Genomic DNA, 15,348 nt, shown 5'->3' with positions numbered 1-15,348 from the left:
AAGGGAGTGGTACAACAGTATCTGTTGCTATGTAAATCCCATCTCTGAGGAAGGGGTTGGCACAACAGTATCAGATGGCAGATGCGGCATTTCTCTTTAACCAGTGTGCGTGTGATGAGCTAATATGGGATGTGTGTGAGTGGCGGTGTGGGCAGAGTAGTGTGGATGTAGACATGTGTCCTGATTTGTATGCCCTTCCCATGGATCAGGAGCAGAGTTTAAAGGTTAAAACCTGACAAGGGAATTGGTGAACACAGCTGGATTTTCAGAGGCAAGGTGGGAGGGCTGAATGCTTTAAGCAAGCATCCCACCCATGTGGGAATAAAAATCGGATTGCTTTATGCCTCCCATGGGGAAAGAAAGTGTGGTGGCTTTGCGTCCTAAGCAGGTGTCAGATCTGTGGTAATACCTCAAATCACAGCTGGGCCTTTCGTGTGATGATGTCTCCTAAAAGACTGATGGTTTATTCTAGGGGAGGAAAGAAAGTGGATAGATGGAACTTATTTAAAGTTGAGAGGACAGGAGAGGCAGTATGTTCACAATGGAATGTGGTGTCTTATTCACATTGTATTTAGTTAACTGAACAAAGACTGTCAAGGAAGGCTTAGTGTTGATGACATGACCCAGTGGGTAAAGACACCTACCCTCAAGCTCCACAACCAAGGAAGTTCAATCCTTGGACCACACATGGTTGAAGAAAAGAAATGGAGCCCACAGGCTGTCCTCTGACTTCCATGTGTGTGTAGTGGCATCTGTATGCACACACACAATAAATTGTGTGGTTAAAAAAAAGTTAAGGGTAGTTCAAAGTAGATGGTTAGAGATTTTTAAAATCATATCGAACACACCAGAATTAGGTCAAGTTGAATCCGATTCTGTCAATGTCCACCTGTGTGCATGGAGCGTTTCTTTAGGTCAGAGGGCATAGCATCCACTCAGTGTGGCAGAAAAAGCAACAAGAAAATGAGATCTTTGTTCTGAGTAAGAACTTCTTGCAAGCAAGTAGAAGTCTTGGTCTTTAAGTCAAGTTCTGCTGACAGGAAACAGATTGACTGAGTAATTTAGACCTTGGAGCCTGGCAAAAATCCCAGAAGGTTGCACCCTGAGCAGATTTTCCAAGGGATGAGGGTGGATAATGGAGTTGAACAATTGTGTAATCTACTGACCTGGTGCGAGAATTAACAAGAGATCCCAGAGATCTGGACTATGTGGAGCTGGTTACAGCCTGTTCTGATGACTAAGTTTCTCCAAACATCGGATGCAATGGCCAAGAGAACTATTCAGGAGAGCCTGGTTAGACCCAGGGAGGCGTGGCTTTGAGCCCTGATCACGAGACTCCTCCTTCTCTCACTGTACCTGAACCAGGAGAATGTAAATAACTAAATGATCCTTTCACTCAGGCACCAGGCTGAGGCAAAGGACTCATGGCACAGAATTTTCAAAGAGTGCATCATTCGTAGGTGTATGTATACAGTCAAAGGAAGAATTGTTTGAAAATGGTGGACCCATAATAGTTTGTGCTAAGTAAATCAGAGTCTAAAGTCTGGTATGTTCACAAAAAGACAAGGATTCTGTTCCTCCAACCACCAAGCTACAGTGCACAGGTAGATCTAAGAATGCTCGACTTGAGGGTGGGAGGGGGGAAGAAAGAAAAAAAGAAAGAAAGAAAAGAAAAGAAAGAAAAAGAAAAATCAATCAAGCCAACAGAAGCTGTACAACTGTGGAATACCTCCCACAGAGCCTTCAAGCCTTCCAAAGCTTCTAGAAAAGTTTACCTGGAGTGACTGCTAACACTTACCCAGCAGCTTCTGGATCTGAATTCCAAGTGTGGTTTCTGAATTTCCCACAAAAGTCCACATATAGTATTTCCCACATAAACGAAGACATCACAGTCTACAACTCTGCCAATTGTAGAGATGATAGATTATGAGAAAGAAGAGACAAGGATTGCATTCAGGGTCACTGTTCCCAAGGTAATTCAGAATTCAAATCCAAGACACCCGAGTCTTAGTGCTATTGGATCAAACAGAAGTCCTTCCTTCCCCACTGGAACAGACATTTTGAAACACAATGTGAGCATCATAAAGATGAAATGCAAAGCAGAACAAAGTGGCTAAGTGAAGGACTTCCCCTTCATGTTCTCAGGGCTTGCTAGCCCCTCTAATCTTTCCTCAGACAGAAGAGAGGAAAAGAGATGCTAGGGCAGTTTTGCATGGCTCCAACTTAACTGCTGACTCTCCTGAAACTCTGATCCAAAGACTATCTTCTGTGACCTGGCTTCATAGTCTGCACTCAATGGAGAAAGCACTCTCCTGGTTTGCACCAGCCATGGAAGGCTAAAGGGCTCTTTCCATTGGTGCAGTTAAGAGTTTTGTGAACAAAGGGGATATGGGGGCTGGGGAGATGGCTCAGTGGTTAAAAGTACTTGCTACTCTTGAGGGGAGCTGAGTTCACTTCCCAGCACCTACATGGTGACTCACAACCATCTGTGACTCCAGTTCCAGTACTGTCTCCTAGGGCACTTACACATATATGCAGACAAGTATTCATACACATAAAATAATAAATCTTTAAAGTATATGGGATTATATACACAGTGGAGTTTTATTCAACGTTAAAAGCAAAATTTTGATATTTTTAGGAAGGTGGATGGAATTGGAGATCATGTTAAATGAAATAAACCAGACTCTAAGGTCAAATATCATGCTTCTCTCATATCATACATAAAAGGAATCAATATTTAAATAAAGGAAGGGAGAGGGAGTGAGGCTGTAAAGGGAAGAAAAGGCATTGTTGTGTGTTTCATGTAGAATAAATCTAATTTAAAGATGAATAGCCAAGGAAAGGAAAACACAGAACTCATCCAAGTAGCATTATTTCAAAAGGAAAACACTAGGGGACCCAAAGGGTGATGCTGACCAAGTAGAAGGGAGAAAATGGGGTACTAGGGTGAACATAAGAAAAGTGCAGTGACGTACAAGCACAAAACCATCATAAGGAAGCATTATTATATGTTAATTCATAGAATTCAAAACAAAAAAAAACCAAACAAACCAAGCAAACAAACAAAAGAACCTAGGCAGGGAGATAGATCAATAGAAAAAGACTTAGACATTTCAGTTTGAGAACCTAAGTCTGGATCCCCAGCACCCATGGAAAATCATGGCACAGTGGTGCAATTCTGTAGCCCCAGACAGGATAGATGGAGATGGGAGGGGACTTGCTGGCAGTCAGTCTGCAAAAACAGCATGCTCCAGGCAAGTGAAAGACCCTATCTCAAAAACTAAGGTAGCATTGTGTGCCCAACCCCTTTTCTGTGTGCTGGGGTTTGGTCTGGCTTGCGCTTGCACAGGTCTTGTACAACTGTCACGACTGTTAGGAGTTCACATGTGCAACTGCCATGCTGTGCTCAGAAGACAGTGTTTCCAGAGCTATTGATTGTTGTTAGCTGCTGAGAGAGGATAGAACAATTTTCTCTAAGGATTTTATCCTGGTAACACAACAAAACTCCAGTGGAAGACCACATGTGGAAGAATACTTGAGCACTTTGAATTCGTCTTGAAAAATTTAAAACAACAACAACAAAAACACCAAGTTGGGTGGGTAGGCATGGAGGCGGAGCAGGAAATAACTGAGGGAAAGGGGGTGAATATGATCAGAATATGCTGTACAAAATTCTCAAAGAAGTAATAAAAAATAAAAATAAGGTGGAGGGTGACAGACAAGGCACTAGAGGCTGAACTCTATTCTCTGTGCCTGTGAGTGTTTGAGAATACATGCACATATATACATGCACTCACATACACACACACACACACACACAAATACACATACACACACACACACACAGAGAGAGAGAGAGAGAGAGAGAGAGAGAGAGAGAGAGAGAGAGAGCACTCAGACTTCTGTTGCATCTTCAGTGTGAGTGTATCAGGCTAGTATATTCTGCATGGTGAGGTGCTGCCTACTTACTACATGACCCACACACGGGTGCCATGTGTCCTGTTCCTATCCCCCTTAGGCACTGCATCACTGGGTTCAGACAGCTCATCTCTATATGTGCCTTCTCCTCGCCATGCTGGGATTTTTCTTGAGGAATTTCAGCATGAGTTGGAAAATTGGTGGATGTAACGGGCATGGAAAATACCAGAATGATCTGAAAGCCTTTGATGGATCTATAGACTGTTTTTTGAGATTCAGTGATTTTTTTTTTCTTTAAGGGGAAAGAATGGACACAATAGTATCAGAAAACCCACGCTAAAGGTCCTTAAAACTACTAGAATCAGTGGGGAGAAAGACCCTGCATGAGGAACCAGGCAGAAACCTGATTTAAATGTTGGTGTGGGGTGCAGTAGGGATACCTCAGGGATAAAATTCTCTTCTGGTCATCATTCTAATGAAGCCATAAACTGAGCTCTAAAAGTGAAGTTAATTGCAATGGGAATTTCACGTTATCGAATCAATTTTCCCCTAAATGTTTCTTTTTGTAATTGGTTCAGATTTATTTTATATGGTACTCAGTTCTGCTTAGGACGCCTCAGCTCACAGCAGATTGAAGCTGCTGTTTTCAGGCCCCACATTGCCCTAATTTTTCCACTGCTTTGGTCTGTGGAAATCCTCAGCTTGGACACTTTTGGGGACAGAATTTATTTTAGGATACCACCTTTTACACAGAGAGCGAGCTGCTGACTTCCTGCTGAAGTACAACTTTGGATACTTAAGATTTTTGATATGGATTAAGGAAAATTAGCTTGGCTCACAGCTGTAATTTCAGATCACATTTTAAAAGTGATTCAGATGGACCCCAAATAATTATCTTGCCCAAGAGCACCACTTTAAATATATGTGCACACTGCACAATATTGCAGCAATGTCACTTGAGGCTAGGAACACTCTCTCAGGAAATCTTGCTTTATATTTGTAGGAACTCTGGGAAAATTAGCAGCAAGTGGACCATTGTTTGCAAGGACGTGATGGATCACCGTTTTCCCCTCCCAATCTTTAAACTATGGAAAAGCCAGTCTTCTTTCTGTGTGGGCTAGTTAAGCCACATGGCACCTGAGTGACTTATAGTTCAGGCTGCTGCCTATAGGACATCCATGAATCCAAAGGATCACACACTTATCCCAGGTCAAGTTGACAGGAATGAAGCAACTCAAAGCTTTTTCATCCATGTCAAACCAGAGCCCCACTTCTTCCAGGAGGCCGTCTGCACCAGGCCCTTTAGGATCAAGTACAGGACCTACCCAAGAGCACCTGCATCTTCTCGTCTGAGTTTGATCAAACACTCTTCCAAAAGCTTAGCTATAAACTTGAAGTCACTAATCAGAGACATGGGTTTCTAAAACACATCTTTTATGTTGACTTCCAGTATGATGTACATTATGAGAGACTATTACATGGGACCAAATAAATGGCTCAGGAATTAAGAGCACCCGCTGCAGAGGACCTGAGTTCAATTCCCAGTACCGATATCACAACCCATGTACCTCCCGTTCCAAGGGATATGAGCTCTCTTAGGTCTCAGCAGGCACTGCATGTATATACTACACATACAAACAAGTAGGTGCATGCACACACACACACATACACCCAAAATAATAAAGACAAAATATATTTACTAAAGATTAAATTTTAATAAAATAACACAGACACATTAAATATGTGCACATTCAAGTCCATTGCCTCTTCCTAAAGATTTCCAAATACTGTGTCTCATTAAATAGGGATGCTGAACTCCACCATCTAAAAGGCCTATGGGGAGAACCTTGTAGTCTACTGCTGGTTACTGAATAAAAGCTTGGCTAGGTCAGTGACTAAGTCAATGAAGCCCAAGGTTGTCCACCAGCTTAAATCACTCTGCTCTTTACTCTTCATAATCTTTATGCTACAAAAGAAGGATAAACAGTAAGCATGTAGGCAAATAAATAAGAATTAAACAAAAAAAATGAAATAAATCAACAACAAAAATGAAAAACTGCTCCTAGATTTGAAGGCTCGGATTCTCAAGCTTGTCTTCAAGGAGGCGAGATGACTGAGTCAGAGTGGGACCTGAATGGAAAAGACTTACTCTTCCCGAATCCCAAGCCCAAAGATCATGAGAAAGAACACGAACACCATCCCTACAGCGCAGAACTCCTAGCTGTGGAAGCCCACCCACCACTGACCACACTGCTGAGCACAATATGAGAAACTCGTCCTGCTTAGGTAGCAAAGAAAAGGTATATCTGTACTAAGAAGAGGTGTATTATCTGTGACCCAGCCTGATGAGGCTGAGACAGGAGAATGATAAGTTTGAGGCCAACTCAGGCTACACAACAATGCCTTGTCCTGAAAAGCCAAGGTCTAGGGATATAGGTCTGGGTGGGGGGAGAGTTACCTGTGTTGGTATAAAGCTCTGGGGTCCACTCTTAGCTCAGCAATCATCTCTTCTGCCTCTTCTCCCTCTTCCTCCTTCTCTTTTTAATATCTCCACTCAACAGTCAAGCTTGTAATTAACTACTGACCAGGAATTTGGAGGATTCCCAAGTCTCACGCTCCAGCTACCACACCTTCTTTCTGGAATCCTGGCCACTGATTTTTGTGTCCTCTTGATCATAATTCAGGACTGGACAACTTTGGCCACATAGCCCAGATCAACGACAACACGCAGGCAAACATGTCAAATCCTGGGGCACACGATGCTTTAGGACACGCATCTACTGCTGATCATTTCAGCTTCATGTAGTCAAGAAGTCTAGACTGAGGTCACTGGCCTTGGTGCGAGTAGAGTAGCGTTAGCGAGATAGCAGGAGTCAGAGACCTCAGCAGCAGATGGACAGACAGAGGAAAGAGGCTCTAGGCAGACAGCAGTGCTTTTCACTACAGCGTTTAAGATGCCTGACTTCTTGCTTCCCCCTCTTCAAAGAGCCAAAGACTTGGTGAACTGTTTTTCCAGCTTGAGGGATTTGCAAATCTCACACAGCAGAGAACGGGGGAATGTCAGGAACTGATCGGTTGCCCTTTCTTTGTCTGGATTTCCTTGCAATAACCCAAAATAGCCAATTTCATACAAAAGCCCCAATAAAGCAAATTCAGGCACCAGCTTTCTGTAGCCCCCTCCCCACCTGGACAATCTGTCATCATCACATGCTTTGATGTGTCCAGATAAGTGCAGAGACATTGCTTTGTCTGCCTTTTTATTATTTAAATCAGCATAGAAAAAGAGTTCATTCCCGCAACCCCAGCAGACCTTGCCTCGACCTGACAGCTTTACTCAGGGTACAGCTTCTTAAACTGTGAGCCCTGTAACTGACAGTGTGGCTCACGGAATGCTTGGTAACAAACATTCATTGAGAACAGAAGGACCACAAGGTGATTGAAAATCAACATGTAATGAACATGAGGAGTTTCTGGCCACATTCACCCATGTTGCATGTCATTTCCTCACGGCAGCCTTGGTGTCACGTGTGCATCATCTGCACCGCACATGCCAGCATGTGGTGCACCACTAGAGAACACTGTTTGGTTCATCTGGGCACAGACTTGAGGCTACTGTATGCAATACACTGTAGTGCTTGACTGAATCCACATTGGTCTGCTCTATAGAATCTTAACAGCCTAACTATGGAAACAAAGACTGGGTGTTCTGTAGCTGGAGCTTTTCTCTGTCCTGCCCAGTCCCCCTGGACCAGTTTCTTTCTGCCAGCCTGTTCCTACAGCTGTTTCTAAATAATCACTCAGGGGCTTAATATTAATTACAAACTATTTAACATATTAGCTCAGTCTTATTATTAACTACATCTTACGACTATGATTAACCCATTTCTATTATTCTATATTTTACCACAAGGTTCATAGCTTAATACCTCACATCTTGCTTCCCCAGCGACTCTTACTGTGCCTTTTTCTCCCTGTATCTCTGTTTGGATTTCTTGTCTGGCTCCATTCTGCTGGCTATTGGCCAACTCAGCTTCTTCATTAACCAATGGTAATTAAACATACTCACAGCATACAGAGAGACACCCCACATTAATGTCCTACCTCCTCTTCGCAGCATGAAAGACTCTGAGGTCAATGAGTCCTTGGCTTGGATTCTGTTTGAATGTTTGACTTCAGAATTACTATTTGAGTCACCAACTTGAGTTTCACACAAAAGCTATTTAGTGAAGTTTGGCTTGGGATTGGGATGGTATTTCCATCAATTTCTGGAATGGCCCTAAACACACTTTGGCCGTTTTGCCCTTGGTGTTTATGTGAAGTCGTATTCCCAGCATTGACAATTAGAAAATCAAAGTATTGATCAGCTCTAAAAACTGTCAAATATGTTCTTCATCCTGCAGAAAAATGTTCAGCCAAGATGTAATTCTTCATGTAGAAACAAGCAAGCACGTCCACACTGTTAACATGGGATTTTGCTTTCATCTTTAATAAATGGTAAAAATATATGTATACCAAAGAATTGTTCTTGAAATACATTTATTTAGTGGTCACAAACTCCCACCCCCATTCATGAAGCTATTTGCCACGGATGCCTGCCGGGAAAGGAAAATCAGTTGGCCAGCTCAAAAGGGACCCCATGCTTTGTTGTTGTTGGGTGGTGGTGGTGATGGTGGTGGTGTGTGTTTTGTTTTATTATTTTTGTCTTATTGACCTTTCTGTTTTTATTTTTATTTATTTTATTTTTTCAGTTTTTTTTTTTTGTAGAAAGGGTGCAAAAGTTATGTGGGTAGGAAGGTAGGGAGTATCTGGGAGGAGTTAAGAAAAAGAAAATATGATCAAAATATATCTTGTAAAATAAAAACTTTAAAAATTCTTATTAAATCTTCCATTATGATTTATTATATGTAAACATCTGAAGTGCATACCTATTTTATAAACCTACATATGCCAGAGATCAAGTGAAAATTTCTCGTTCCCAAGAGCACTGCCACTCCAAGTAAAATTCCACTCTGGGGATTTATATATAGAATGCAGCCTGTTCGCCTGTGCCACCTTTCTCCATCTGGCCCCCACTCTTTCGTAACCTTGCTCACCTGACGTCAGCACATTTGCTCACACTTTCTTCTCTGTTTTCCTTCCTAAGATAGCAACTTCTCTTTCCTGTTCACTAACCCCAAAAGACCGAGAACTTCTGAAAATAACCCAGAGGCGTCCCAGCTCATCTCTTTTTTCTTATTTTGTACTTAAATCAGTTTCCTGCCCTCTCTCCTCCTTCACTCCCCCTCCTATCCTGTAAGTCCTTGTTACTTTCTTTAATTTTCGCAGCTCTTGACCTGTTGGAGCCGTGTTCTCGTTGACTCCTTCACACATTCAATGATATCAAAAAGAGAGTGAGCTCAGGCGCTCCCATGGAAATTGAACATAAGGTCTGAACTTTCCCTGCCTCGCTTATTCTAAGGTTATCCTTTTTCCTCTCCACTGTCCAAGAATGCCATGCATCTGCTCTGCTCTGCTCTTGTTCTCTTCAGATAGTATAAAAACCCATTTTCACAACCCTGAGACATTTTACCAACCAGACAGATAGTCAGTCATGCCAAACTTGATGATTTAAAATGGTTGCCCTCTGTCAGGCACACAATCCTACGCTTCGTGTGTTTGCACTGGACAGCGCTGAGCTGCCCTGCTGATCTGGCTGGGGTTGATGGTTCTGGGTTGGAGTCCTGTGTGTGTCAATGGTCGGTTTACAGAGGGGTTGAAGCGTAGCTGATCAGAGGTGGTTTGGCTTGGCTCATGTACTCACTCGATTTTAGCAGGGCAGTCAGGCTTGCTCAGGATATGTGTCCAAGGCAAGATGTGAGGAGTGAGAGGAAGGTCTGGGTCACAAAGGCACCGCCTCAGAACTGCAGGCACAGTGTCCATTTGCATTTTAGTGGAATACTCATGTCAGATAGGGATTTGGGGAGACGGACTCTACTGCATGCTGGTAGCGGTGATATTTGCCACATTTGAGTGACCTACCTCAGGAACCAATAGAGAACGTGATGTGCACTCAGGCTGTTTGGAATCTGCACATCAGCACCACATTGTTCTTTGTGGATTCCTAACATTGCACACATCTCTTACTTCTGTGCACTCTCATTTATAAATACAGAATAAGTGTAACAAAGGCGGCATGACCCAGGGGTGGTGAAAACATAGGCATGAGCATCTCCTCACACCATCATCAGTGTTTTTATTAGAGCTTTAGGCCAGGTGCTCTCTCTCTCTCTCTGTCTCTCTCAAACTACAGTGGGGAAGTTTCAAGTAATTTTTAAGTTTTCAATTAAATCCACTTACTTGTTTTGTCTGTGGCATAGGTATACATGCCAACATGCATGTGCCACGTGCCCTGGAGTGCAAGTGACTGCTCTCATTTCACCCGATGGGTCCCACAGAGATCAAACTCATCTATCAGCCTTAGCAGCAAGTGACTTTATTTGCTGAGTCATATCAGCAACCTGTAATTTTATAAAATAATTCTTGAGCCAAGATCTGTGAGTTTCATGGAGCCCAATGGGCTTGGCAATGTATGTACTTATGTATTAACCACACACATTTTGATCATAGGATACTGAATGGAATTCCAGTCTCCTGATTTCATTCCAGGCATGGTTTGATGTGGGAGTCCCCTCTGTGTGCTGTGATTACCATTAATGAATAAAGAAACTTCTTTGGACCTATAGCAAGGCAGAACTTAGGTAGGCATGGAAAGCTAAAATGAATGCTGGGAAAAAGAAGGGTGGAGTCAGAGAGACACCATGGAGCCGCCAGAGACAGATACTGGGAATTTTACCCGGTAAGGCACAGCCTCGTGACGATACACAGATTAATATAAATGGGTTAAACAAATATGTAAGAATTAGCCAATAAGAAGCTAGAGCTAATGGGCCAAGCAGTGATTTAATTAATATGGTTTCTGTGTGGTTATTTTGAGGTTAAGCTAGCTAGGTGGCCAGAAATAACAAGCGGCCTCCTCCCAACAATGTTTATTTATTTTCATTCTTTTTTCCAGGTAGTTTTTGAACCATTCCTCAGTAACTCAGCTCTGGTTGACCAATGGTGACCTAAGAGAAGAGGGAGGGCTCATGTCCCAGCAAGTGCAGGGAAGGAAAGAGGGAGGAAGGGAGAGACAGAGGAGGAAAGACAGAGGAGGAGAGATGAATGAGAGAAAGGAAGGGAAGAACGGAGGGGGGAAAGGGGATGAGAAAGATAAAGGAGAAGGACAGGGAAAGTGACAGGCCTCAGGAGCTGTAGCCTTCATCCAACGCTTAGCGAACAACACGTCTAAACATCCTATTCTCCAGGCAACAAGGAAGATCCCAGGCAAGAATATACAGAAGAGGGTAAATTAGGAACTGTTTCCAAATGGAAAGGTGGCCTGCCCATGGAGAACAAGGGCTACTTCTAGACTTTGGAGTAACTGGCCTCCATTATGCCTTTGCCTCTCTCCTAAGTCTTGAGGTCTACCAGCCCTCTGACCCCTGCAAGTTCCCTTCCTGCACCGAATCTACACACCAAGGCCACTAGTGAATATCACTTAATGACGGTGCCACTGAAACTTTTCTCAGAGACTTGAAGTTGAGAGGGTCCAGTTCTCCACTAGTAAAACATCACAGGTTTTTAAATGCCTTCTCCTTCCCTTACCACAAACTTCAAAGTATGTATCTGCTCAGCTATGACATGAGGACAGCGTGTAACTGCTAGGCTATGACACCTAGGCTATAACTACTGGGCTGTGACACCAAGATGACGGAGATGGCACAGAGGGTAAGAGCACTTGCTCCTTAAACATGAGCCCAAGTTTGGATCCTCAGCATTAGAAACCAGATTATGCCCGACCCTAGCACAGGGCAGAAGGGGTGGGTGTATTGAAAACAGCGAGATCTCGGGTGCTTGCTATCCACCAGCATAGCAGACAGAGAAAACTCTAGTGTTTCGTGTTTGCCTCACACAGTGTCCCAGATCCAGAGAATGAGCTCGAGATGTTACCTAGAGATGGGGTCAGAGGGCCGTGGAAACTTGCCCTGAGGAGAAGCAATTAGCTTGAGTAAAGTGGAAAGATACATTGCAGAGACAAAGGCCTTTTGGGGAGGTCAGGGGTCATGCACATGTAGACTGCTTGGCAGGTGAAGGGTTCCTTGTGGCTGAGAGGAGGGTCAGGCACCGGCTCTGCGCATGACAGTAATCAGAATTCTGTCTCTTCCCGTCATGGAAACTTCCACTGGTTCTGGCTGAAGAAGAAGCTGTGAGCAGTGTTAGTATAATTTTGTGAAGTTTCAGCAGCTGATTTGTAGGGGAGGGACTTTGGGCCAGCCTCTGAAGCTCCCTGAATCCGATTACTATCTGTTAAACAGAAGTAATAAAAATAGAGTCCATAAATTAAGGCTTAGAGAGATGTAAAGAACCTGATTATGACACAGGAAATGAGAGACTGGGAACTGAGTTCAGCAATGTGTCTCAAATATCAACTACGTAGATTAGAGATAACCAACGTGCTGCTGCCAGAATCTTGCAGTTGGGAGTGTGCAGCTTTTCTCCACTTAAAGTAGGCATTTTTGATACCATATGTCACCAGGGTTCAAACTAACTCTTAGGCAGCCCCGAGCTTCTTATCTTAAATGAGAAAAGATGGCTTGCTATTTCGCTGGTGGTCTTGGCTACAGTTGAGGGAACTCTTGTCAATCAATCAACATAAAACCATGCTGTCACAGTAGTGTGCAGGACAGACAGGATGGTCCAATATATGACTTCAGAATGAGCCTTCTTTACAACTTCTCTATGTGCACAAGCTCTGATGGTGAGCTCTCTTTCCAAAATCCTGCAACAGTTCCTACCAAAGCCAGACTTCAAAAGGCATTCCTATCTTCCCTCAGGATTCAATCCACAATCCTCAATTATTGAGAGTAACACAACCACTTGTTATATTTAAGTGTGCCATTTCACCATAAGAAAGTCAGATGGCTACTTAGAAAAAAGTTTTCCAACTCAAAATTCTTAGAATAAAATTTAGTTAATAGCCTTATTTGCAAGAAAAAAGACTTAAGGTCTTCTGTTAGCTTATATTCTTGTGTTAACCTTAAAATTAACATTTATTGGTTATCTAATAAGCCATGTGAATAAAGCCATTTCTACGGCAGCTTAGTACTTAGGATTTAGTCAGTCTATTCTCTTGATTATTTTTGAGATGGAATTATTGAATTGTATTTCTAAAATATCAATAGCATTAAAATTTTGTAGTATATATGATGATGATGGTGATGATGATGTTGATGGTGAAGATAATGGTGATGATGAAGAAAATGAGGATAATGATGGTGATGATGGTGATGGTGGCAATGGTGATAATGGTGGTGATAACAACAATAACCATTGTTGAATTTCCCTATTGTACTTTACAATTGCAAATGCTCCTATGACAGTTTACTTTGCATTGAAATTTCAGAAATTAGCACGATATTGTTGGCAGAGGCTACTGGTTTGTTTCCCAGCTACTCAGAGCCGAAATAATCACACAGAAACTATACTATTTGCAATACTGTTTGGCCAATAGCTCAAGTGTCGCTCTAGCTAGCTTTTATATCTTAAATTAACCCATTTCTATTAATCTGTGTATCTCCATGTGGCTGTGGCTTACTGGGCATAGTTCCTGCATCTTTCTCCGATGGCAGCTACATGGCATCTCTCTGACTCTGCCTACTTTCTCCTCCATCTCTGCTTGAAATTCTTGCTTTACCCTGTTCTGCACTGTGATAGCCCCAAACAGCTTCTTTATTCACTAACCGAACACAATCACAGCATACAGAGGGGAATCCCACATCAGTATATGGCCTTAATAGTTGTAGAAAGGGTGTGTTTAGTGTGTAAGGTCCAGTGATAAGATGCGAATGGCCTGTTTCCACCTTAGCATGCCCTTCAAGGTATATAACAGCTGGTTGTAACAAGAGGACTAGGGAAATGACTCTGTGAAAAAAGGACTTGCTGCTTAAGCAGAAAGACCAAAATTCAATCCTTAGAACCCATGTAAAAAAATCTGAGCAAGAATCCCTGTAACCCCAATGATGAGTTTGAGGGGTGTTCAGGGACAGAAAAGTCACTGCTATATGCTGGCCATAGCATAGTGGGGAAAAAAAGAGCAACAAGCTCCTGGCTCAGTGAAGGACTCAGTCACAAAAAACAAAACAAAAACAAAAAACAAAAAAAAAAAAACAAGGCATAAAGTGGTAGAGGAGAATATTTAATGTTTTCTTGATGTTCTCTCCACATGCACAAATGAGCATACAACACACACACACACACACACATACACACACCTACATATGTCAATTTTGATTACTTTATATAACAGTGAAAATAAAGGAGGCTGGAGGGACTGGGAAATAAGTCCATGAAAAAGACGTATTTATCCCTTTAGAAGCCAGACTTATAGTTAGTGTTCGGGGGCTAAAAGTGTGAAAAATAACACATGTATGGGACTGGAGAGATGGCTTAGCCATCTAGAGCACTTGGTACTCCTACAAAAGACCTGTGTTTGGTTCCCAATACTCACTATTCACACAGCAGCTCACAGCTGTCTATGACTCCAGTTCTGGGAGATCTGATACCATCTTTTGGCTTCTGTGGGTACTACGTATACATAGAACACATACATACATGCAGGCAAAACACTGTTATACACACACACAAAAAAAAAGAATACATATTTTTAAAAGGAGAGCACAAAGGCCATGAAAGAATATACTATCTACAGCACAGGGAAAATAACGTTAAACAAATAAAGAAAAGAAAACATTTTAATTAAAATGTTAAAGGGATTTGACATAAATAATGTGGAGGAGGCTGAAAAACAACAATTAAAGAATTTCTGTGACTAAAGGACAAAGCCAAGACGGTGCAAGGCCGCAGGGTCCCCGCAAAAGTCTCTTTAAACAAGACATCGAGGCCTTGGTCTGCCCAGGGATTTCTGCTTCAGAAATAATCTGAAAGGAAAGGAGAGGAAGATGTGGAGGTGGAAGAAGACGGGGAGCAAGAAGAAGGGGAGAAAGAGAAAGAGAAAGAATCACAGTGATCCCCCAGGAGAAAGTGTCAGTGCTTCATGTGTGGTTCTGGCAGTGTGAGTTGGATCCCTGGAACCATGTCATAGAGTCATACAGCCAGATGTGTTGGTGCACATCCTCAGATCCAGCACTCAGGAGAATCTCCTGGGAGCTCACAGTTCAGAGAACTTTGAGTGTACAGCATAGCAGAAATGAGAGAACCTGACTCAGCAGGGTGGAGAGAACCGAGTCCTCAAATTTGTTGTATGACTTCTACATAAGCAATGTGTCATGCATGCTCTTGATCATCCTTTCCATGCAGACAACACACACATGTACACACACACACACACAC

The sequence above is a fragment of the Microtus ochrogaster genome, chromosome 5 (genome assembly GCF_000317375.1).
Source record: "Microtus ochrogaster isolate Prairie Vole_2 chromosome 5, MicOch1.0, whole genome shotgun sequence".
NCBI lineage: Eukaryota > Metazoa > Chordata > Mammalia > Rodentia > Cricetidae > Microtus > Microtus ochrogaster.
The sequence above is the reverse complement of the archived record's forward strand: the minus strand, read 5'-3'. Positions refer to the sequence as shown.